The sequence below is a fragment of the Lontra canadensis genome, unplaced genomic scaffold, assembly GCF_010015895.1.
Source record: "Lontra canadensis isolate GAN:19392208 unplaced genomic scaffold, GSC_riverotter_1.0 scaffold12, whole genome shotgun sequence".
Lineage (NCBI taxonomy): Eukaryota > Metazoa > Chordata > Mammalia > Carnivora > Mustelidae > Lontra > Lontra canadensis.
In genome coordinates this window covers 26,761,354-26,785,274 of record NW_022631006.1, presented here as the reverse complement: position 1 = coordinate 26,785,274, position 23,921 = coordinate 26,761,354, and the positions used below count along the sequence as shown (strand labels likewise).

Here is a 23,921-nt window from a genome sequence, read left to right as displayed (position 1 = left end):
CCAGGCTTCTGATAGAGATGAGCTTGGCTCCAAAGCTAGTGTTCTTTCTGCTCTAACACGCTGCTCCCTACCGTCTTCTACTTGATGACAGTGTACCCTGATTGCAGGAAATCTGCTGGGAGAAGAAGGGGAATGGTCTCCTGGGATGCAGATTTGAAAATCTATAAATAGTGAATATCGTCACCTGCTTTCCATCTGTAGAGGTGTAATAGAGAGCTGCCTCAGAGACCGTCTTAACAGAAGGATCCCCTCCCAATCAACCATCTCCACCACTCCCGCCCTCCACCCCACAAAAAAACAGGCTGCTTCTGCACCATCAAGGGCATCCGTACTGTGGTGGTGATTGAAATAATCCTGAATCTCGTAAACTACAAGTAAGATTTGCTAAATTCCACTGCCACGGCCTTACCTGAAATGTTCCCTAATACCATTCCTTCCTTCTACGGTCTACACAGGAAGGTGGGCAAGGGAGGAGCAGAAAAAAAAGGACTGACTTCCCACTTCCCCACTTTGACTACCAAAGTTGAGTGCCTGGAATTTTCCAAAGGCTCTGAGGCTGAGCAGTGGATGTGGTTCCTTAAGGAATGGATGCACTATTGCTGTCTTTTATTTAGGTCTTTTCAAGCATTGTTCTTTATCAGACCTGGCATCAGTCTGCATTGATGAGAATAACACACACCACCATAAAAGCTGTAGCTTCCTGAACCTCTGGTCTGAACCACAACACTTTCATACCTAACATTCTTGCTGTCAGTCTTCCCTCCGTCCCACTAGCCATCTTGCAACTCGGTGATTTAACTTCATCACTTTCTCCCTCAATGCCTATGCCTTTTTTTTAACTGCCATTTTTTTAAAAAAGATTTTTATTTACTTATTTGACAGAGGGAAGAGATCACAAGTAGGCAGAGAGGCAGGGAAAGAGAGAGGGGAAAGCAGTCTCCCCACTGAGCAGAAAGCCAGATCTCAGGACCCAGAGATCATGACCTGAGCTGAAGGCACAGGCTTAACCCACTGGGCCACCCAGGCGCCCCTTAACTGCCATTTTTACTATGTACATTTATATTAATTGGCATGGTTTGGCTTATATGATATGATATTTCTCATAAAAAAGCAGTTTACAAAGTTGTAAGTAGGATATAATCTCATTTCTGTTCTTAGATACAGCTACATTTGCATAGTAAAATACCAGAAAAAAACCCATATTCAAATGGAAATAGTGCTTATGCATGTGTAATAGACTTTTAAGGGTTTCTAGTGATTTTTTTCTTTCCCAAAAACCTTTGCTTGATCATTCCAGATCTTCACAACCTGTCAAGTGACTGCGTACCTTTTCAGTCATTGCTCTCGATACTCTGCAGAGCCACCTCCCTCACTCAGATTGGGAGAGACAGTAACTTACTTTGCACTCCCTCCCCTGCCCCCAAAATGTCCAGAGTACCCTGCTTGTCAAAATCCTGTCCAGCCTCTCAGGCCTGGTTTAAATCCTCCCCCATGATCCTCCCCAATGGGTTAGAAGGAGGCATAAGACTTTGCATGAGAGTTCTTTTTTCATATGGGTGTTTATGGTCAATGCCGCTCTATACACCCTGAATGACGTTCATATCCCTGAGAAAGGCAGATGGGGTGGGGGCAGAAAGGCTGCCTGAGCCTCCAGTTCATTTAGATGCAAGGAGTGGAGAAGGTATTCAGAATGAAGGAATGAGAGAATAGTCAGGGGAGTAAATTCCCTTGAAGACTGCTCAAGGTGAGGGCAAGCAGGGACAAGGATGGGTGGAGGGATAATAAAAATATGTATGGGCTGCACTTTGTGTATGTATATATATGTGTATATATATATAAAATACACACACACACATATATATATATATATTTTTTTTTAAGTAGTCTCTACACTCAATGTGGGACTTGAACTCACAAACGTGAGATCAAGAGTTGCATGCTCTACCAACTGAACCAGACAGGTGCCCCTCTTTTGTTTTTTCTTAAATCATTTTTTATCTATAAGAGGAAAAAAAAATTGACTGGGCTCCAAGGGAAAAAAATTCAATTTTGATCGACTAAAAAGTGTCAATGAAGGAAACTGACCTGAATTCTCATCACTAAAATGGTATATATATATATATTTTTTAAGATTTTATTTATTTATTTGACAGATAGAGATCACAAGTAGGCAGAGAGGCAGGCAGAGAGAGAGGGAGAAGCAGGCTCCCTGCTGAATAGAGAGCCCGATGCGGGGCTCGATCCCAGGACCCTGAGATCATGATCTGAGCCGAAGGCAGAGGCTTAACCCACTGAGCCACCCAGGCGCCCAGGCGCCCCTAAAATGGTATATATTTCAAACATAGCAATACAAAGGCAAATTTCTTTATTTTCACCTTAACTTATGTTGACACTTGGCAGCCACATGAGATCTATGGGTCAGGGCTGCCCATCGCTGGTATAACCTCAAAACCAGAGTCTAGGGACAAACTGCCTGAGAGACTGTGCCCTGAGAAGCTCTATAAAGGCGAATATCGGGATTCTCCTCTGGCCTCAAACCACCTGAGGCCTTGTTTTAGCTGAGATCCTTCTATATTAACACAGCAGATTCCCTGGAGTCCTAGGACTCCATTATTTTCTTCTCTCATCAACCAGCCTCCCTTGAGGTAAAGTACTGTGTCTTACACTCTTTTTGTCCTCTTCTGATGAGGGCCCCACACGATGCCTTTTTGTGGGTCATCAGGAAATTCCTGTTTATGATGAGAGTGATAAAGAAATAGCTTGATAAAAAGTGACTTCACCCATGTGTGCTGAATTCTTATTTTCTTTAAAAGAGCACATCTACTTAGTGGAAGTCTAACTCAAGGAATGTTCTGTGTTGCACAGTCCTAGAACCCAGGGTTCCTGCTCCCTTCCCTCATGCACCCTGCTGGAGTCTCTCAATAGTCCCACCTGTTACAGGTGTGGCCCCACACATAGGCATGTGCCTGCTTGTGCTTGGCTCTCAAAGGCATCGCTTACGCAAAATATATCTTTTTTTTTTTTAAAGATTTTATTTATTTGTCAGAAAGAGAGAGAGAGAAAGCACACAAGCAGGCAGAGAGGCAGGCAGAGGCAGAGAGAGAGGCAGGCTCTCTGCTAATCAAGGAGCCCGATGCGGGACTCGATCCCAGGACACTGGGATTATAACCTGAGCCAAAGGCAGCGGCTTAACCCACTGAGCCACCCAGGCATCCCTACACAAAATATATCTTAAAAGATTTCTCCCACCAACTCAAGTAGTGACCCAAATTTTCACCTTTACTTAATTTTTTGCATTAAGTTACCAGAGAAGAAAAATCTGTTTGTTATCATCTAATGACATCTTAGTTCTGATTAGTTTGTCTACCATGCCTCCCATTGCCCTGAGCTCCCACAACATTTAGTATATACTAATTTAGTATTATATGCTAATTTAGTATATACAACATTTAGTTTCTCATCGCACCCACCACAGTGTATTGGAATGATCTCTTTTCCTGTTTGTCCAAGCCACCATGAGCTCCTCCAGGCTATCTATGGCAACTGGTACAGTGTCAGCCTGGCACATGGTAGGTCCTCAAAGATACTGTTGAACCAAACATAAGTAACCCATTGCCTAGGCAAGCCCTGGAGAGTTTAAAAAAAAAAAAAGAGTCTAAAAAAAACGAGTCAAGGAATGTAGTAATTGAAGAAAGGAAATGTTTCATCAAAAATGAACCACTTGATTGGCTTCTGCAAGGGGCGAGAGGCCTAGCAGAGACAATCTTGTTCCTATCACAATTTGGTTAACCTTGACCAGTGGTTTACCTTTGAAGATGGGTATGCTCTGCCTCTACTATGATGAAGAGAATTTTCCTCAGTGATTCAAAGTAGGTGAGGGACAGACTCAACCCTCACCTCATATTCCAGTGTTTCCCACACCAAAGAGCTTGAGCTTGCTTCCTGAGGATAGGGTTTGCATCATACATATTTCTTGTGTTCTTCAGAGTCTAACATAGAGTCTGACGCATATAGGAACCGAACCATAATAGCTAACAAAAGGTATAGTGCTTGCCATACATATACCAGACACATTCCTCAAAGCATTTTATATGTATGAATTCATTTAATCCTCACACCTGTGAGGCAGATACTATTATAATCTCCATTTTACAGATGGGCAAACCAAAGCACACAGGAATTTATGTGACTTGCCCAAGGTCACATAGCTCTAGGGTCCATGACTTTAAATACTTTGCCTTAGTACTTTTAAATGGGACTGAATGAATACAACTCTCTCCACACCATACTTTTAAAGCAGATTGTTTCATCTCCTGGGACAACATTTAAAGCACGGTCTCCCTCACCAGACTGTTACTAGCTCAGGGTCATTCTTTGCCCCTTGTCCACCGTCAGTTCCTGGAGAGTCACTACTTGCCGCCCCATAGCAAGACTACCGCGCGCGCCCGTGGCCACCAGGGGGCACGAGGGCCACACGTCCTGTTCCCCCTCCCTCGATCCTGCGAGACCTGAGGAGGGCGGAGCCAGCGTTGGGCGGGGCCGGTCAGACCTCCCCCACTTCCCTCCCCGCCGCCCCTCGGGAAGCTATCCCGGCGGGCTGCGCGCGCGGCTGCGTTTGAATGGCTCGCAGTGGGGCTCGGCCCGGGAGTCGAGGGACCTTCTGGGCTACCGAGCGCAGTTGGTTAGTGCCGGGGCTGGGCTGAAGCGCCGCGCTACCATGAGGCGCCGGTAAGTGACGGCCGGGCTCCTGCAAGCCCGGCTCCCGCAGCTGCCCTGCGGAGGCCGTGCGTCTCGTCGCGCCCGGACGCGCCCTGGGCCCACCTGAGGCCCCACGGCGGCCTCCGCTGGTCGGAGCCCGGCAGCCGGGCTGCGGGGTCGGGGGCGGGGCGGCGAGGCCGTGGCCTCGGAGCTGGAGCCCCTGCCCGGCTGCGGCGTGGAGCATCCGGGCGGCGGGGGTCCGGGTCGGGAGAGGCAGGGACGCGGCCAGCTGTCACTTAATTTATCTGCGGGTGGGGCCGACTTTCTGCACGCCGGGAAGGGGAAGGACGGAACGCGTCTGCGGCGATCTGTTTAAGGACCTGTTTTCCCGAGCCGCCTAGGCCGGGCCTTGGTATTTCCTTATTTTCTGCCGGGTCGTTGGTTCCCTGACAGATAAGCTTTTGTTTAGCAGGACAAAAACTTGACATAACTGCATAAGAATTGCTGACTGCAACTTTAAAAACCTCATTGTATTTTCTGAAAAGTTGTTCTGTAACAGTACCTAGGCTTTTACCACGCTTTTAAATTGGCTTAAATATGGAGATAACAAAGAGTTCAGTTGTTTACTTGTGGCTTGTAAAGCTCCTTGAAAACAGAGGTGTCTATGTCAGTTTCTTTACAGATTAAAAGAAAAAAAAAACTGGAACAAATATTAGTTGTGTAGTAATCAGTTTAGCACTAGCAAAAATTCTGAGAACCTAGACGACCTAATAGCTTAAACTTGTGTCAGTGGTTTATTCTGTTTTGTTTGAACGTGCTTCAGGCTTGAATCAGAACGTTACACATTGGGGCTTTTACTTGGCTAATAGCTAGCATTGTAATAATAACAATGGTAAATATTTCTTTTGGGACTTATATATGCTAAACACTGTTTGAGAGCTTTGCTTTGGGACGGATACTATTATCCCCTTTTGGACAAGGAGGAAACAGACACAGAGAAGTTGAGTAACTCGTACAAGGATACACAGCTAATATATTTGGGACTCAAGCAGGCTGGCTTCATGCTTTTAACTATGCTTTTTTTTTTTTTTTTTTTAAGATTATTTATTTATTTATTTGACAGACAGAGATCACAAGTAGGCAGAGAGGCAGGCAGAGAGAGGGAGGTAACAGGCTCCCTGCTGAGCAGAGAGCCGGATGTGGGGCTCCATCCCAGGACCCTGAGATCATGACCTGAGCTGAAGGCAGAGGCTTAACCCACTGAGCCACCCAGGTGCCCCTTAACTATGCTTCTTTAACTGCATTCTTTACATGTGTGTCTTTTTAGTTTACAGAGCTCTTTATTTACTTCTTCAACTGGGAATATAATATATGTGAAATGTGTTTCTGTATATATACATTCACACACTATTAAATTCAGTTCTCTGCTCTTGTTGACCATACTTAAGTTTTGTGCACTGAGCAGAAATTCTGCTGGATATTTTAAGATAAATGGAGTTCATAAAGTTCATGTTTGTGTTGTAGTTTTAATTCCTTTGTATCATTTCTTCAAAGTGTAGAGAACAGTTTGAAACCTATATATTCCTTAAAATATACCATTATATATTGTTTTTGTTCTAAGTCTGTTTCACTATTGAGTGGTTACTCTGTACTTGGAATAATTATACTTCTAGCTCCATGACAAGAAATAAAGGTTCAAAGCAAAATCATATAAGAAATCAGCAGTTTACAGTGATTTATAGCAGAGCATTTAAATTTCCTTCATTAGTTATCAAGCTTTTGATTGTCTCTATGACCAGAAGTGTTAGGTGCAATTTTTTTTTTTTTTATATATAAAGATTTCATTTATTTATTTGACAGAGAGATCACAGGTAGGCAGAGAGGCAGGCAGAGAGAGAGATGGGGAAGCAGGCTCCCTACCAAGCAGAGAGCCTGATGTGGGGCTCGATCCCAGGACCCTGGGATCATGACCTGAGCCGAAGGCAGAGGCTTGAACCCGCTTGAACCCACTCAGCCACCCAGGCGTTCCCAGGTGCAATTGTTTATGCAAGAGAAATGTGCTAGGGCAACAGACCTTAGTTTGGGATATGAGATTAACAACAGCAATATAAAATATTGTTGTTTAATGCAGAGGGTATATGGGCTGAACAGTAATGCTTCTGCAAAGAACAACTAAAGGATGGATGTAGGGCATTGAATAGAAGCATGAATGAGGAATTTTAGTGAGGAAACAGTGTGTTCAGAGACTTGGGAGCGAAATGAAATGATTTTTCTAGGGAACAGTGGACCTGATCTATTTGGAAAGTTCCTTTTGAGAAAAATGAGATTATTTGGGTAGGACTGAGAATAAGTATAATTGTATATGACACATATGGGAAAGAAGTTTAGGTTTGACATATGTGTATATACACAGATGGTTTTGCAAGTTTAAAACTTTTAAATCAGTGGCTCTCAACTGGGGACGACACTTTTTGTCCCTCAAGGGACATGTGGCGGTGTCATGACTAGAATTGGGGGAGGTACTTCCAGCATCTAGCAGATAGAGGCCAGGAAAGCTGCTGCTAAACATCTTGCGATGAGACAGCCCCTCCTTGAGAAATAATTACCTCAAATGTCGGTGGTAGTAAGGTTGAGAAATCCTGTTGTGAGTTGATTGTTTCTATGGCCAGCCTCTGCTTCCATGTGTTTTATTTAAGTATGAATGATGAATGTTAGGAGCATGAGTACAAGTAATGTTAAAGCTGGGGAAAGCTGGCTCAGAAACCTCAAGAAGGTGGCTGTTTTTGGAGTCCTGGGAGGAGGCGAGACTAAGGAAATAGGATGAGGGCAGTGAGAATGACATGTAATGGTAAAATGAGACAATTATTTAAATAACATTTTTTTCTGAGTTTGAAAATAATGCATGTTCATTGTAGGAAATTTTGGAAATGTAGAGAGTGTGAAAAAATTTAAAAGCACTTATAACCTCCCACCCCCACCCCGAGCAGGAAAAAAAACAACTGTTTTAACATTTTCATGTGGTGGTTTTTTTCAAAAATTTTTTATGCTGATAATTATTTTCCTCTCTGTAAAACTAGGATTATACATTTTTCCCCTATGGGTTTGTATTGTTCTGCCTTTTTTTTTTTTTTTTTAAGATTTTATTTATTTATTTGACAGAGATCACTAGTAGGCAGAGAGGCAGGCAGAGACAGAGGAGGAAGCAGGCTCTCTGCTGAGCAGAGAGCTCATTGCGGGGCTGGATCCTAGGATCCCGGGACCATGATCTGAGCGGAAGGCAGAGGCTTTAACCCCCTGAGCCACCCAGGCCCCCCCCCCCCCCCTTTTTTTTTTTTTTTTTTAAATCAGAATGTCATATGATTGTTTCTCATTGCTTGAAAAATGCTCTTTTTAATGGTCGCAGACCTTGTTATGTGTGTGTACTTTTGAAATTGGAAATTTTGCTTTATTCAAAAGAGACATTTTGAGCAAGATACAGAATATGGTGACTGACTGACTATAGAAAACAGTAGGGGCAAAAGTCTATGGCATCTTCAAGGTTTTAAGCCTCAGAAACTAAAAGAATGGCAGAGCTATGGAAATAAATTGGAAGTCTCATAATTTTTTGCGGGGGGTTTCTCATAATAATTTTTATCTTAGGTATGGAAACTGCCATCACAGACACCCATAATGAGATTTTAATGAGGATCCTTGTTCCTGTCAGTTTACATTCTTCCTAAAAGAAGAATTTTTTTTTTTAAGATTTTATTTATTTATTTGATGGAGATCACAAGTAGAGAGGCAGGCAGAGAGAGAAGAGGGGAAGCAGGCTCCGTGCTGACCAGAGAGTCTGATGTGGGGCTCGATCCCAGGACCCTGAGATCATGACCTGAGCTGAGGGTAGAGGCTTAACCCACTGAGCAACCCAGGCACCCCTTTTCATAAAATTCTTAAAATCAGTAATCTTTCTTCGGTGTTCTTTTTTTTTGGGGGGGGGGTACAAAGCTGATTTTTCAATTCTTAGCACGTCTTATTTTTCTCTTGTCTTGAAAGTTTTTTTAAAGTACAGTTTCTATTAGAATACTAAATAAGGCTCATGTTGCTTGTTCATGAATCTTTGAGAGATTAAAGGGAGAGTTTAGTTTTCAAATGTGTAAATTAGTACAATTTATAAGCAAGAGGTGAGTGTAACCATTCTGGAGGAAGAGGAATTATCTTTAAAAATGCTTTCCTAGTGCCTCATAATAACATCACCCTTGTTTTATCAATCATTACCGTTTTATCAGTGATTATACTCATGACCCATATCAGTTAATTTGGTACTTTCTGAAAAATGTATTTAGGAAAGTAATTTTAAAAAGAAAAAAAAAACCATCTTAAACTGAATGCAAATGGTACCTTTACTGGGAACGTACACTTTCAGCTTGGATAAGTTACAGTTTGACTTTGCTAGATTCAAATGCTGTGTTTACTACTTCGTGCTCATGTCCAGGTATCTTCTCTAGTATGTATTAACTTTGGAGAAATTTTGTATTTCCTTTCTTTGTTCTGGTGGCATTATAAGGATAGAGATGGGGGAAAGAGTCTTCTGAAATGTACTCCCAGTTTGCTTCCCCTATAACCACCTCTCGAAATTTCAAGTTTACACACTGCCTGAAATTCTTTTTTGCCTTGAACATTCATCCAGAAACGTATCACCTATGTATGAATCATGAATCCCCATTCTAGCATCTCTTCTCACTGGTATAATCTTAAAACAGGCGTTTGGTATTACGTGGAAAAGACACTAATACTGGAACTCACAGTTCCAGGTTTTGCTCTCCTACTGGTAACTGAGTGTTCTTGGGCAGATCTCTTAATCTCATTTGTAAATTGAGATTATCTTCAAGGTCCTTCCCAGCTCTAAGAGTCTGTGAATCTGTGAAGTATTTACTTTTCAAGGATAATTATCTCTGGTGAGACTATTAGTCTTTCACATCTTAGCATACATTAATCAGATGATATCTTCCAACAGCATTTGTAAAAACCACGCCCATGTAATAGGATTGGGGGAGAAATTTTAGAATGGAATTTAACTGCCACTAGCATATAAGTTGCAGTAGGGCAGGGATCATTGTTTTGTTCACTCATGTTTTCTCAATGCCAAGAATGGTAATTAGCCTGTAACATGTACTTAATATTTGTTGAATGAAAGGAATGGATTGTTGTTGAGGAAAGACAAGCTTGTTGGAGTACTGCACAGATGCTCTAAGTCGTTTGAAAGAACTCCGAATACAACCCAACTTGATTACAACCCAGTCATTTCTGTAATATAAAAATACCTCCCAAGAGATAGTAAAGCATCCGTTACTCACTTGGTTGCCTTTCAGAACCCTGTAGTAATTACTGCCCTGATTGCCCCTCATACTTAGAATACAGTTTTGTCCATTACCAGATCTTACTTTAGTGCTACCTTGACTTTTGAGTGTGCCTTTTACTCTTATTTGCGAAAATCTGGGCCTTACTGGGCCTTTTGAATGGCTCAGATCATTAAGCATCTGTCTTCAGCCTCATCTAGCTCTCTGTTCAGCGGGGCATCACCTACTGCTTCTCCCTCTGTCCCTCCCCCTACACACACACACCCTCTCTCTCTCAAATAAATAAAATCTTTTTTTTTTAAGATTTTATTTATTTATGGAGATCACAAGTAGGCAGAGGTAGGCAGAGAGAGAGGAAGGGAAGCAGGCTCCCTGCTGAGCAGAGAGCCCGACATGGGGCTTGATCCCAGGATCCTGGGAACATGAATTGAGCCGAAGGCAGAGGCTTTAACCCAACTGAGCCACCCAGGCGCCCCAAAATAAGTAAAATCTTAAAAAAAAAACAACAACTTAGGCCTTGCTTCTTTCCTGTACTACTTAGTACCATAATTAACAATATGTTTAGTGTTGTAGCCAAAATAAATCATAGAGATTGATTAAAATTTGGCCTTTCATGGCACAGCTGTTGGAAACTAGTACTCTTGGGATTCCTGTTCCAGTCATCCTATTTCTATAACTGCCATATAAAATAATCTTCAAGAATAGTTTTTTTTTTAATTAAAAAAAGTTTACTTAAGTAATCTCTATACCTAATGTGGGGCTCAAACTCACAACCCTGAGATGAATATCCTCCTACTTGACTGAGCCAGCCAGTTGCCCCAAGAATAGTTTTTAATCATATAATTTCTATACAAAGCTTCTCAGTAAGTGTATTTTGTCTATAAAATTAAAGTTCAGGTTCCTGACCCAATATCTAGGGACTTTTACATTTTATCCAGTTTACTTTTCTAGTTTGTTTCCTCCACAATGATCTGAACTCAGTAACTATTTAATTATTGAATAGTTGCTGTAGATAATAAACAAAAAGCGCAGTTATTCTCACCTGTTTCCGGGTAAGGAGAGACTGGTAGGTATGCCTTTATAGGGTGGCATTCATTATTTGGGGAATATTTACTGAAAAATAGCATAAAGGACAATAACTCATAACCTCCATGTAAAGTTTTTTCTCTTCTTGTTGGCACATCTGTTTGGAAACTGAGTAATAATCAGAAGGCAATTACTTATGTATATTCAGTGGCATCAGTTGACTACTTAGTGAGACTGACTCCATTATTATGTAGCCCACAACATTGTTTGGATGGTTTCTCAGTCTGGATGGCCTGTGTTATTTTGCAGTAACAACCCCCAAATCTCAGTGGCTTCAAATAACAAAGGTTTATTTCTCCTTGATTCATCTTACATGTGAGTTACCTGGAGGCTGTGCTCTATGTTATCCTTGCTAAGGAATGTGGACAGATGGAACCTGAATCTCTGTCCTGTTGCTAGTTGCCACAATAGAGGGATGGTGATAGTAGTGAATCACACAAAGTGGCTCTCAAAGGCTTCTGTTTATATTTCAGTGGCAAGAGCAAGTCATATGACCATACCTAACTTCAAGATGATGGGCAAGTATAAACTTACCATATATGTGAAAGGAGAATTGAAATATGGCACAGTTTTAATTTTACCACAGTTAGATACTCTCCCATTGACATTTTTAAAAAATATTTTATTTGTTTATTTGACAGAGATCACAAGTAGGCAGAGAGGCAGGCAGAGAGAGGAAGGGAAGCAGGCTCCCTGCTGAGCAGAACGCCAGAGGTGGGGCTTGATCCCAGGACCCCTGGGACCATGACCCCAGCCGAAGGCAGAGGCTTTAACCCATTGAGCCACCAAGGCGTCCCACTGACATTTTTAACCATTTTGTGACTCCTCACTCCCAGCTGACCATTATCTTTCAGGGTTGACTTTGTCTTTCTTTAGATAGGTTCCTTCATTCATCAGCTGTTTATTAAGCATCGTTATGTGCCAAGCACTTTTTTAGATGCAGTGAACATGATTTCTGCTGTCAGTGGAGCTCACAGTCTATGGGAGGATATGAACAGTTAGCAAATAAGCAAGCTAATTTCAGATACTGATCATTGCTATTGTAGGGGGGAAAAATACAAGGTACTGGTATAGAGAATGGAAGTAAAGTTGGGGTTATTCTTTTTTTTTTTTTTTTAAGATTTTATTTATTTATTTGACAGACAGAGATCACAAGCAGACAGAGAGGCAGGCAGAGAGAGAGAGAGGGAAGCAGGCTCCCTGCCGAGCAGAGAGCCCAATGCGGGACTCGATCCCAGGACCCTGAGATCATGACCTGAGCCGAAGGCAGCGGCTTAATCCACTGAGCCACCCAGGCGCCCTGGGGTTATTCTTGATTGGGTGATCAGGGAACTGTTCTTGGGTGGGTAACATCTGAGCTGAGAGCTAGAAGCCCTGGGAGTATATAGGGGGAATGTTTAAGCAGAAGGAATGGTTTGGCCACAAAATGGAAATGAACTTGGCATGTTGAAGGATAGAAGTCCAGTGTGGCTAGAGGATTTAGGAGGAAACCAATATAGTCCAAAAGAGAAATGATGGTAGTTTGGTCTAGGATGGTGGTAACAGAAATGGAGAGAAATGAATAGTTTGGGAATACATTAAAAAGGCAGAATCAGTGGATTGGAGATAGGGAATTTATGAAAAGAGAAAATAAGAATGAATCCTTTGGTGCTTTCAGCAGCTGGGAGGATGGTGGTTCTATTTACTGAATTAGGAACAGTTGAAAAGATCAGATTTGAGAGGGTGGATATTAAGGTTTCTCTTTTCAGTATGTTAAGTTCAAGAATTATTGACTGTGGAACTGACATACACATGGAGCTACTCACAGGCAGTTGGTGATACGAGTTCAGAGTTGAGGGGAAACATTGAGAGGGGCATTTTTTTTTTTTAAAAAATGAGGTCAATATGTTTGATTTGGTTACAGTTAAGTTTTAGACCGGGTTTCATTATACCTCATTAAGGCAGTGTGTGATTCATATGTTGGAAAAGGATGTTCCTTAAGAGAAGAGGGCATTTTCAACATAAATTCTGATTTCAGCCCAGGGGACATGGTGGTAACAAACCACTGTAATGGATAGGGATATGTGGTAATCCTTGCAAGTGCTGGAATGTAAGAAGGATTAAAAACTTGTTATAAAAGGACCCTAGCATCATCTTCTTTTGATTTAATTCTCAAAGGGTAGTCTACCCTTTCTTTTAAGGTGTTAGGGTATACTCCCCTTTGTTGTCGCCCCCCCCCCCACCAACTTCAAAATTAGGCACAAGTATTATAGATTGATAACCTTAGTCTAAATCATGAAGAGAGCACATTAAAATTAGTTTAATTAGCTTGTCTTTTTTGGAATTGTATATCTTATTGGAATATCCTTTCATACATAGTGTCTTATCTATCTTGAAAGCATCAGAAGTACCTTTAGTAGCTGAACAGGGGGTCAGAAGGGATCCTTAAGGTAATGTTGTCTTATATATGTATATATTTATGTACATTTCTAAGTTTAAGAAGACTGTAAGAAAGGCTTAGAGTATTTTTCCTCCCTATAAATGTTTCCAGAAAAATACTGTAATATTTTAACAGAGAGAATAAGATATTCAGCAAAACATGATAAGAAAATCATCTACTTGGCTTTAGAAGCCCTAAGTCTTCCTAAAGATTCAGGTGTGTGGCCATTTAAGAAGAGAAGTATATTATACTATGAAGACATTTTATAACTTTTTAAAAAATATTTTTATCATTTTTATTTGACTTCCAGTTAACATACAATTTAATATTAGTTTCAGGTGTAGAATTTAGTGATTCATCACTTATATACAACACTCAGTGCTCATCACAAGTGTCTTCCTTAATACCCATCACTCATTTAACCCATTCCCCCACCCACCTCCTCTCCAGTAACCCTTAGCTTGTTCTCTGTAGTTAAGAGTCTGTTATGGGGGTGGGGAGGGGGAAAGATTTTCTTTTAAAGTAATGTCTACACTCAACTTGGGGCTTGAACTCACAACCTCAGGATCAAGAATCACACTCTACCAACTGAGCCAGCCAGGCACCCTACTATCACTACATTTAGTTTAGTTAAAAGATAATACTTGCGTTTGATACAAAATTCAAGAAGTCCAAAAGGGAAAAGTCTCCCTCTTATCTCATCCCCAAGCCATACCCTCTCTTCTTGTTTAACCTTTCAGAGATATTCAGTGAATATACCAGCAGTCACCCCCATACACATTTTGTTTTTACATAAGTTGTAACATACTTTTCTGCACCTTCTGCTTCATCAGTGATATTTATGTGTAACTTAATGATAGCCAACATTTACAGAGTGATTAAACATGTGCCAGACATTGTGGCAAATGGATTATTTTATTTAATCCTCACAAATGGAAATAGGTTAAGTAATTTGCCTTTAGTCACATAACTATTAAACAGTTAAAGTGGGACTCAAACCCAGGGAATCTGACTCTAGGACTTGTGTCACCTGGTTACAACATACGGCTTCGTCCTTTCAGTTTAATCACCTAAGAAAAGTACAACTTCATATTACTTCTTCCAGATGCAAACTAAAACATAATCTTATTTATTGTCTGTCAAATTCTCTGGGGTAAAAATTCATAATACAGAATTTTCTGTTATCAAGGGTGCCGATAGTGGTCATTGCCCACCTCGGTCTGCAGGAGTGTGGATTGGAGGGCAGCTGTCCATCTGCCCATTTGCCAGGCTTACATAGTTACCTAGTTCAGTAAATGCAGCAGTTTAAAATAGAAGTTTAAAAGCATTGTTTTGGGGTTGGTTAAGTGTCTGCCTTCAGCTCAGGTCATGGTCCCAGAGTTCTGGGGTCAAAACTCATATTTATCAGGCTCCCTGCTCATTGGGTAGCCTACATCTCCCTGTGCTACTCCCCATGCTTATACTCTTGCTCTCTCTGTCAAATACATAAAATCTTAAAAAAAAAAAAATTGTTTCTATGAAAACTAATTGGAATGGTTTAGGTAGACTAGATGAAGGGAAGTGTGACTCAAAAACTTCGTATCAACTTAGGTGTAGCTTACAAAGCTAAAGATATGTGAAGTAAAACCATAGTCATTTAGAATTTTGTACTGGGGCACCTGGGTGGCTCAGTGGGTTAAGCCTCTGCCTTTGGCTCAGGTCATGATTCCAGGGTCTTGGATCGAGCCCCACATCGGGCCTGCTCAGCAGGGAGCATGCTTCCCCCCACCTCTTTCTGTCTGCTTCTCTTCCTACTTGTGATCTTTCTCTCTGTCAAATAAATAAAATCTTTAAAAAAAAAAATTTTTGTACTGATAGTGCTTTGTGAGTGGCATTAGTTCTTGGCCACTTAAGAAATCCAATGTAGAAATCATAGATGATGCATATGCATTATTTTAAGGTACATGTGTACATCTCTGTTTTAAATGAATCTTCAATTTTAAATGATTTTTTGACTGATAATAAAAAAAATTACCACTCCCAGTCACATTATATGAAAGGGCCTCTATCATATATTTGAATATGAATATAATCATATTTTTGACCCAATAATAAACTTATCTAGAGGAAATAATCAATTTTGTACAAACATATACGTCTATTAAAGTATTTTCTGATGGGCCCCTGAGTGGCTCAGTGGGTTTAGCCTTTGCCTTTGACTCAGGTCATGATCTCAGGGTCCTGGGATTGAGCCCCATGCGGGCTTCTCTGCTCAGCCGGGAGCCTGCTTCCCCCTCTCTGCCTGCCTCTCGGCCTACTTGTGACCTCTCTCTCTCTCTGTCAAATAAATAAAATCTTTTAAAAAAAAGTATTTTCTGATATAGCAAAAATAAAAATATTCTTATGATAAAATAGTATTGTCATTTAAATCATTTTCAAAAAAACTTTCTAATATGTAGGAAAACCATGTTAATGACAAAATGCAGCCTATAAAACTAAACTGCATGGTGGGGCACCTGGGTGGCTCAGTTGGTTAAGCATCTGCCTTTAGCTCAGGTCATGATCCCAGCATCCTCGGATTGAACCCTGCATCCAGCTTCCTACTCAGTGGGAAGACTGCTTCTCCTTCTCCTTCTGCAGTTCCCCCTGCTTGTGCTTTCACTCTCAGTCTCTCTCTGTCAAATACATACATAAAATCTTAAAAAACAAGCAAACAAAAAACTAAACTGCATGAGAGGAGAAGCACCAGAATAGTATTGGTGGTTGAATTATTAGTGATTTTTTAATTTTAATTTGACTTGTTTTTATAGCAGGTAATACTTGTATGAAAGACAAAATTTTGTATAAAGGGAGCGTAAAGTAAAAAAGTTTCTCTACTGTTCCCCAGCTGTGTGGTTCACCTCTGTGGAAGCATTCAGTGTTTGTTAGGATGTTCTAATGTGAGAGAGGTCATTGTTATCCATGTTTATTTTATTTTTTATTATTTTCTAAAGATTTTATTTGTCAGAGAGAGCACAAGCAGGGAAGAGCGGCATGCAGAGGGAGAAGCAGGGCTCTCACTAAGCAAGGAGCCCTGATGAGGGACTCTATTCCAGGACCTTGAGATTATGCATGGCCTGAGCTGAAGGCAGGCCCTTAACCAACTGAGGTACCCAGGCGTCCTAATCCATGTTTATTTCTGATTTTTTTTTTCCTTTTATGCAGCATACTTCCTTCTGCCTCCAAATCTAGGGATGTGGAGTTACAGAGGGAGAGACAGGATCATAGACTTCCTGCCCACATGTTTTTGTTTCTCTCTCTCCCCTGCCCCCACTTCCACATTACTCTTCTTGAGACAAAGTTGACTGCATCTACAGTCGTTAAAGGGAATACTACCTCTAACCCAAAGAACAAGGACATGACACCCATTTAAACGGTATCATTGCAGAACATTGCTATATATATATGTTTATATAGCCCACACATAAGCTTTGCTGTCTGATCTGTTTCTTTTATGAAAAATTTTAATCTTGTGGAGGATGGTATAATGAATATCCATCCGAATTACCCAGCTTCAGCCATTATCAGTGTTTCTTGTTTCATTGATTTTCCCCTACTCTGTAAATCCCAAACATCATCTCTTTTCCTCTGTATGATGTATGTATATATATCTCTAAAAGACTCTTAAAAAAAAAAAAGATGTGATAATAATAATACCATTCAACTAGAAATAACTAATGGTGTTTCCTTACTGTCATACACTGCTAATGGAAATGTAAAATGATACAACTTTTCAAAGTTTGGCAGTTTTCTTAAATAGATAAACATATACCTACCACCATCCCACTCCTAGGTATTTACCCAAGAGAAATGAAAGTATCTGTTCACGCTGAGACTCGTACAAGACTCTTCATAGCAGTTTTATTAGTAATAGCCAAAACTGGAAACAACCCAAATGTCTATCAGCAGATGAATGGAAAACAAATTTTGATATACTCACACAATAGAGTACTGCTCTGCAATAAAAAGGAATGGACTGTTGATACATATAACAGCATGAATGATTCCCAAAATAATTATGTTGAGTGAAAAAACCCATACCCCCCCTCCAAAGAAGAGTATATACTATGTGATTCTTTCTGTATAAAGTAGTAGAAAATGCAAACTAATCTGTAGTGACAGAAAGCAGATCAAGTGTTTGGGGAAGAAGTATAAAGGGACACAGGAAATTTTTGAAGATGGTGGATAAAGGGGCACCTCGGTGACTTTGTGGGTAAGCGTCTGCCTTCAGCTCAGGTAATGATCCCATGGTCCTGGGTTCGAGCCCTGTATTGGACTCCCTGCTCAGCGGGAAGTCCGCTTCTCCCTCTGCTTGCTGCTCCCTGTGCTTCTCTATCAGATAAATAAATAAAATCTTTAAAAAGGATGATGGATAGGTTCCATATATTGATTGTGGTAGTGGTTTAATGGATATATATATATATGTGTGTGTGTGTGTGTGTGTGTGTATATACACACACTAAATATTGAATATGTACAGTTTAGGGTTATAAACAAGTAATTCCTTAATATCACATATCCACTTAATATTCAAATTTCCCTAGTTATTATACATTTTAACAGCTTTTAAAAAATAGGATCTTAAGCAATGTCCACACATTGTAGTCAGTTGATGCAATGTCTTTTAATATATAGCCTCCTTCTCTTTATTTTTTTTTTCCTCAACAAAAATATTTGTTGAGGAAATTGAGTTTTGTGTCTGAAAGATTTCTGTTTTCTGGATTTTTCTAATTATATCTTCGTGGTAGTGTTTAACAGGTTCCTCTCTGACTTCTATTTCCTTTAAACTGGTAGTTGGTAAAAAGCAGTTGAAGCTTATGTTCAGGCTAGATTTTTTTGGCAAGAATATTTAAGTGTTGTGAAGTGTATTTCCTATTGTGTCACATCAGGAGACATGTAATGTCTGACTGTCTCCTTGTTTGTGATGCTAAAGTTGATGAGTGGTTTGGATGTTATCGGCTTGATATATCCATTATACAGTTCCCTGTCAGCTTCCGTATCTGTTTTGGCTTTGTATTCATGCTCAAATCGAACAATCATTTCTGGAGAAAAACTGAAAATATGGAAATAAAGAAAGCTCTAGTAGATTATGATTTTTGAGTACCTAAGACTTTTTACTGTGGTTGCTTAAATAGAGAGCTTTCCTTTATTTCATTTTTACAATTTCTTTTTGTCTTCAGGACTCAGATCTGGTGTGACATAAGATGTATTTCTAGATACTTGATTGCCTCTCAAATTAGATACTGCTGCTGCTTTTTTAACAACCTGTACTATCTGTCTTCCTTAGCACTTACTATTTTATATTTATTGACTTTATTACTTTCTTGTCACTCTCCCTCCACCCCAGGCCATGAGCTTCTTGAGAAATAAGACATGTACTTCTTACTCATCTCTTGATACATAGTAGGTGCTCAGTAAATGAATGTTAAATACATGTGCTTTCTTTAATCATTTAAAAAATGAACTTTAAAATGCTAGTACTTTGATTGTGATGATATTCAGTTGCTCTCTAGAGGATATACACTATATAAGGATATATTTTTGTATCTTTGTATATATATATATATATTTTTTTTTTAAGATTTTATTTATTTATTTGACAGAGATCACAAGTAGGCAGAGAGGCAGGCAGAGAGAGAGGGGGAAGCAGGCTCCTTGCTGAGCAGAGAGCCCGATGCGGGGCTCGATCCCAGGACCCTGAGATCATGACCTGAGCCGAAGGCAGAGGCTTTAACCCACTGAGCCACCCAGGCGCCCCTCTTTGTATATATTTAAATTAAGAATTGTTTAATTACCTTTAGACTGTGTATCTGAAGGTGTGAGATGCAGCTCCTGCTCATGAGTAGTTTTGAAGTCTAATTAGCAAGAGGAGACACACCTGATCAGTCAGCGCTCAGTCATGTCTTCATTTAGGCCCTCATTTATTTGTTAATTGTTAGAGTCCTAAACTATGTGACGTTAATTTACTATGTACCATAAAAAGGTGGTGAAGGAAGAGATCATTGAAGATAGGAATCAAGAAATGATTGAGAGAGGAAGATTTTAACTCAGTCATGGTCTGATAGGCTGTGATGGAATTGAAAGGGACACTTCTGTTTCATAAAAGAAGAAACATTCTGTTTACCAAAAAAAAAATGAAACATCAGGAAGGGCAGGAAGTATTAATAGCAAAACAAATGAGACTTATTGTTATAAAGTATGCTTTTTCTGTTTAAGAGTGGTTACAATGAGTCTTTACCCTTTTCTCTGTTTCATTTTTGAAAGTGTTAATGTGGTTCACTTCTTAAATCTTTGCCATCTTCTGGGATGCTTGGGGGCCTCAGTCGATTAAGGGGCCTGCTTTTGGCCTAGGTCGTGATCCCAGGGTCCTTGGATTGAGCCCCACATCGGGCTCCTTGTTTAGTGGAGAGCCTGCTTCTTCCTCTGCTTGCCGCTCCCTCTATTTGTACTCTCTCTCTTTCTCTCTCCATCTTTCTCTTTCTCTCTGACAAATAAAATCTTAAAAAGAAATCTTTGACACTCTTGCTCCCTCTGTGAACTTCCAGTGTTAGTGCTGTCCCTCCCTGAAGTTTGCCTACTGCTTTGAAATCTCTTTAATCAGTTAAAGTATTCTCTTCAGTCTTGACAGCTAGGTAATTAACTTATTTACCTCCATTCTCTTTGTCCTCCATTTTTCCTTTATTAAAAAGACAAAACCAAAACCAAAAATAAATGTGTTTTATTGTCTGCAGGTTTTCTTTTACTTTTGAAGGTAGGGTAAATACACAGACATTTTCACTCTTACAGCTGAGGAAATGAGGCCCAGCTGGTTCCAAGGTCACATAGCTAGTTAAGCTGGAAAGCTGGGGATTTGAACATGGGACAATTTGACCTAATCTTTTAGCTACACTAAACTTTAAGGTTGGATGAGTCTTTGATTTTTCACCCAGGTTGTGAGGTTTGATAACTACTACATAGTGAGCAAAAAGCTTTCCAGAGAGCTTGGGAGAAGCAGGAGGAGCCTGGAAGCCTTTGCAGGTTAAACTTTTAACTCCCATAGCCTCCAGGTGAGAGCACTCACCCCCCATCATTGCACACAGAGGGCACTGAGGGCATCTCCTTTCTTCAGGGCCAGACAGCCCACATAGATGAGTAGAACATAGAACCAGAAGGGCAGGCCTTGGTAATCACAACTCAGAGCAGATACATATATTTCAGATGCTTTGAGGAATGTTTCTGGAACCTCCGGCACTGAAATCTGGGCCAATTCCTGGAGAAAAATGGATGTGGGCCCAATGGAACCGTATTTTTTACTCTGTCAAGTGAGTGTTGAGTGTCCAAGGAGCCTAATGAAAAGCCATGAATGATGTGTGTTTTACACCCCAGTCCTTTGAAGTCAGGTTATTGAGTCGTCATCACGGACATGATTTTTTTTTTTTCCTTAAAGATTTTATTTATTTATTTGACAGAGACACAGCAAGAGAGCGAATACAAGCAGGGGGAGTGGGAGAGGGAGAAGCAGGCCTCCTGCAGAGCAGAGAGCCAAATAAGGGGCTTGATCCCAGGACCCTGGGATCATGACCTGAGCCTAAGGCAGACGCTTAACGACTGTGCCACCCAGGCGCCCCTGACATGAGTTTTAACATACACAGAGTTGTATGTGTATAGTCACTAACACAATCAAGAAATAGAACATGGCCCTCCATCCTCAAGACTCTGGCAACCACTGCTGTTTTTCTTTCCCTACGGTTTAGCCTTTTCTAAAGTGTCATAAAAGTGAAGTTGTATAGTATATAGCATTAGGAATCTCACTTCTCATTTAGCATAATGAGATTGAGACATTCATGTTGTCATGTGTATTAGTAACTCCTTCCTTTTTATTGCTGAGTAGTTGGTAATTTTTATAGAAAAAATATTGAAAAATCAGTCTCGGAAAATAAATCTTTTAACCAAGATGAGGTGACCATACATCCCAGTTTGCTTGGGACAAGCCTGGTTTATGCCTGTTGACCTAGCATAATTCAGTGAAGGAAAAAAAAAGGTCAGAAGGGATCCATGAAATATTTTGAAGAAAGATTCAAGAAGACTTAGTGATCAGTTGGAAGGAAAAAGAGAGAAGTCAAACAACTCCTAGGTTTTTAGTTGAGAGAAGTTTGATACCAGCAATTTAAAATGTGGTAGCTAGGAAGGGCAGTTATATGGTTTGACATTGGAAGAGATTGAAGAAGTTTGTTTTAGATGTGTTGACTTGGACTACCAATGCCAGGTCAGGAGGCCAAATAGAAGTTGGAGGAGAGACTGGGTCTAGAGAAATAGCTGAAGCCTTGAAAGCATGTTTTTCTGATTTTAGTGTAGAGATAAGAGTTGTTGAAAGAAAAGGAACCAAAAGGGAGTAAGGGAGCAAGGAGACACAAGATACTGTAGTGCTGTGTTCTATGAATAGATACTCTGCGTGCGCGTGCGTGTGTGTGTGTTGGGGTGCAGTGAAATGGTGAAAAAGCTAAATGGTGATTAAGAATGAGCAAAGTTTTTAGAGTTGGCTTGCCTGACCTTGATATGAGCATCATCGGTGTTATAAAAGGTTCCCTTACAGCAGCAAGTGACCTTGAAGATGGACTTTTTTTTTTTTTTTTCAGATGAGAGGACAAAATAAAATCAAGGTTGTAAAGGGTTAAAGAGAAAATGGAAACTAAAAAGCACTCATTGTAGAAGTTTGGCAGGAAAGAAAAGTAGAGAAAGAGTATAGGAGTTGATAGAGGAAACCTGAGCATGTTTGAAAGCAGAAGGGGAGGAATCAGTTCAAAGGGAGAAATGAAGATATAGAAGTGGGGTGGGGCAGGGAGCTAAGTTCTAAAAGAGGTGGGAAGGCAACAACTGAGAAAATTAGATAGAGCTGTCCTAATTTTGGAAAAGGTAATATAGAGCCTTCCTATGAAATGTTACCTTTATGTGTTGGCATTCACACCTTTTTCACTTTTTTACTATAAGGGAGTTGTATAATTAAACTATTTTATAATACAGTGGCCTCACTAAGTTAAAGTATTTATTCAGATTATGAAAATAATTCATGTTCATTGTAGAAAATAGAGAAACCTATAAATGAAGGGAAAAATCACCTGTAATTTCACTAGCAATAGATAACTTAAGTTGATGTTTTGGTACAGCTCTTTTGAATGCATTAATCATTTATATATTATACACACACACACACATATAGTTAAGATAGCTTTTGAATAACCATTTTTTTAACCTCTTTATAATGCCATTTTTTAAAAAATATTTTTATTTATTTGACAGAGTGGGAGAGAGAGCACAATCAGGGAGCAGAAGGCAAAGGGAGAAGCAGGCTCCCTGCTGAGCAGGGAGCCCCATGCAGGATTCAATCCCAGGACCTGAGATCATGATCTGAGCCGAAGGCAGACACTTAACCAGCTGAACCATCCAGGCGCCCTGTTTTTTGAATCTTCCACTCACAAAACATTCTTTGAAAGTAGTGTTTGTAATATTTCATTTTAAGCACTGCTCCCATTTGGATCAAGCTTAGCATTCTCAGTTCCCCCTTTTTTTTTTTTTTAAGATTTTATTTATTTATTTGACAGACAGAGATCACAAGTAGGCAGAGAGGCAGACAGAGAGAGGGGGAGGAAGCAGTCTCCCTGCTGAACAGAGAGCCTGATGCGGGGCTCAATCCCAGGACCCTGAGGTCATGACCTGAGCCGAATGCAGAGGCTTTAACCCACTGAGCCACCCAGGCGCCCCCTCAGTTCCCTTTTTTATCACCTTGCTTTTTAACCTGATCCAAATTTCACTGTTAAACATTTAAATAAGTGCTGCAGATACCGAAGCAGTTTTAAGTATCTGGTAGCTGAATATAGAGAGAGGGAATCCATATCCACAGGTTCTAAAGATTGTACCAGAAAAATCTCATCTTTACCTTCTGTTCCTCTCCCCCTCATTGAAATTCTTTTTTTTTTTTTAAGATTTTATTTATTTATTTGACAGAGAGAGATCACAAGTAGACAGAGAAGCAGGCAGAGAGAGAGAGAGGGAAGCAGGCTCCCCGCTGAGCAGAGAGCCTGATTCTGGATTCGATACCAGGACCCTGAGATCATTACCTGAGCCGAAGGCAGTGGCTTAACCCACTGAGCCACCCAGGCGCCCCCCTCATTGAAATTCTTGAAGAAAAAAGGCCATGTTCATCCTTTCCATTCATTTTTTTTGTGTCACAGCTGCGTTATGGGGGAAACCTGTGATTTGTCTTTAAGCCTTAAAAGTCCACTAGTGGGACTTAGAAGAGAGAAGAAAAGGTTACCCTTACAGGGTAAGGGAAGGATAGGAGGTAGGACTCCCTTGTAGTTTATGTTCGTTTGTCTCTCTCCTGTCAT

The 23,921-nt window shown here is 40.4% G+C and overlaps 1 protein-coding gene across 2 annotated transcripts in view; it reads left to right on the top strand.

Moving 5' to 3' along the window:
• Positions 1-4,606: 4,606 nt before the first annotated feature.
• Positions 4,607-23,921, top strand: part of KATNBL1 (katanin regulatory subunit B1 like 1) — a 38,360-nt gene continuing 19,045 nt past the window's right edge. Inside the window, exon 1 of one of the 2 annotated variants that reach the window (XM_032856926.1) lies at positions 4,607-4,728. The gene's annotated coding sequence lies outside the window, so the exon portion shown is untranslated. Of the gene's footprint in view, positions 4,729-11,198; positions 11,436-23,921 lie in introns of those variants that run through there. The other variant, XM_032856927.1, reaches the window with a different exon arrangement.